Here is a 2,378-nt window from a genome sequence, read left to right as displayed (position 1 = left end):
TATATGGATTAAGGTTTCCTCACAATAACTGCCATTTGACTCTTGACTCTAACTGCCCCCTCTCTTAGCAGCATAGTCACAACAAGTATACAAAGTACAATACCATTACTATTCACTATTTGCTTATTAGAAAGATTAAAAATATAATTATCACCTCTTCACTATGTATACTTTTGTAGTATGAGTAGGATAAAATGAATTAATTGGCAGTTCTATAACATATTTCCCATGGTGCTATGATTCAAATGGTAATATCTGGTAAGTCACTGTTCCCTTGTCTTTTTTTTAAAAGAATGCTTTGCAAATTTAATAATCATTGATGTACTTTAATCTGTGTTATTTACACTGTTGCTTTTGTTTAAAACATCCAGGACACATTTTAATTTCTTCAGAGGCACATTTGTATCAACTAGCACAAGAAAATTACCTTTCATCTCCTCTAGAACTTTGAGGATGCTCTTCAGTATTATGGTTTTCCCAATTGTATCCTAAAACATAGTACCAGAAAATATATGTTATTTTCCTTAAAACTGTCCAAAATTTATGTTACTATCTTCAGTGAATCTTAGAATATGACTAATTTATTCACCTAATATTATTTCTGAATCAAATGACAGAGCAGCATCTAAAACCTAAGGACAGTTGTCCTCTTATTTTAAAATGTGAAGGAAAATACACTGTCTTACCTATAATAGTGAGGTTCGTGTAGGTCTCAATCATCACATCTTTGTAGAGATTCTTCTGGGAAGGATCCAGTAAAGTCCATTCTTCCCAAATGAAGTAGACATGCACATCATCTTAGGTCACTGCATTCTAAAATATCCCATACATGTGTACAAGAGAAACCATAATACTGACAACAATGTAAATGTATACTTCTTTGAGAGTAGAGTCAAATAATTCTGATGCTCCTCACACTTCTTTCATGACATACAAATTATAATGTAGTCAACAAGTCACTTTAGAAGGAAACTGAATAAGAGGATCACTTCTGTCATTTCTGTACCATTAGAATGGAATATCACCTTGCAAGAGAAATGTTTATTGACAAACATAGAGAGACAATTAAACAGATTAACAGTACAGAGTACACATGAGAGAAATTGTATGAACAATTACTAACTGTAGAGAAGAAAAATAAGATGGATAAACTGGGTGTATTGGCACTTGCCTTTAAATGTAAGACTCAGAAGAGAAATGCCTCTGAGTTGAATCCCAGCCTAGTGTATGCAATCAAGTCTAGGCAAACCAATAGTACATGTTAAGATTCTGTCTCCCAAGCAAAAATCAGTAGAAAAAGAAAGATCGAAAGAACTAAGAAGTTTTTCCTGTAGTTCCTACAAAGTGTTATGCATTTACTTTAGTTCTGTAGTCATCAAGAATCCTGAAGTGCCCCAATTCAAACTATAACAAAAATATGAATTTACTAAAAGGTACTATAATAGTTTTAAATAGTTATAAAATAAAACATGAAAGCATTAGGCATTTAAATTTTGATCATAAATAATCAACACATGGCAAGAGAGATGGAAAGCTAGTAAAAAGCTCTTGCTGGTGTTGGATAGAGGTGGGCTCAATTGCCAGTACTTATATGAGGGAACACAACTATCCATTATTCCAAGTTCAGGGTTACTGAGACCATCTTTTGATCACTGTGAGGACCCGGTACCCACATAATGCAAATCCATGCATTCAGATAAAATACTCATATTCATTTAAAAATTCAAAATAAATGTAACAGGCAAGAGGAAGTTCATGCACCTGCAATGCAATGATTCACATGGCTCAAGCAATATTAAAATCATGAAGACATGCCAAATAAAGAAATGGAATGACAACCTGTGCCAAATTTTAAAATTCAAGATATGAGTGAAGCTCAGTTCAACAGCATATGCTTGACATGTACAAAAACCTACATCCCAAGCCCATCACCCAATAATATAAGAACAAAACAGCCAGGAATGTTCACCCACTTTAATCCATGGAATTGGGAGCCAGAATTAGGGGGATTTCTGAGTTCCAGGCCAGCCTGGTGTACAGAACTCCTTTCAGGCCACGAAGCACTACACTGACAAACCTTGTATTCAAAAATAACAAACATAATTAAAAGACCAGGTTAACAAACTCCCTTAGCACTCAATACCAATTGTTTCTACTCTATCTTCTGTGATTTTGAGATGAATTCTCTAATGGTGAAGGCATGACAATACCAGGAAGCTGGCTGATTAGTTTCAACCACAACTCAGTATAGACAAAGAACAGGAAATCTGTTGAGGCTATAGAGATGCATATCACACACCTAGTGAGGAGTTTGCTCCCAAAAGGCTTCTTCTACTAAAGAAGCAATCAAAAGAAAGTCACCAAGGAGAGACACATGT

The 2,378-nt window shown here is 34.7% G+C and overlaps 1 long non-coding RNA gene across 1 annotated transcript; it reads right to left on the bottom strand.

The window, feature by feature from the left end:
• Positions 1 to 305: 305 nt before the first annotated feature.
• LOC131901395 (uncharacterized) lies at positions 306 to 1,771 on the bottom strand. The gene is made up of 2 exons (XR_009376514.1): positions 687 to 1,771; positions 306 to 488 (listed from the first exon to the last, which is right to left on the bottom strand). It is a non-coding gene; the product is annotated as an uncharacterized LOC131901395 (long non-coding RNA).
• Positions 1,772 to 2,378: the final 607 nt, after the last annotated feature.

Source organism: Peromyscus eremicus, unplaced genomic scaffold (assembly GCF_949786415.1).
Source record: "Peromyscus eremicus unplaced genomic scaffold, PerEre_H2_v1 PerEre#2#unplaced_75, whole genome shotgun sequence".
NCBI classification, from domain to species: Eukaryota; Metazoa; Chordata; class Mammalia; order Rodentia; family Cricetidae; genus Peromyscus; species Peromyscus eremicus.
Note: the sequence above shows the minus strand (reverse complement) of the source record. Positions and strands in the feature narration are given on the sequence as shown.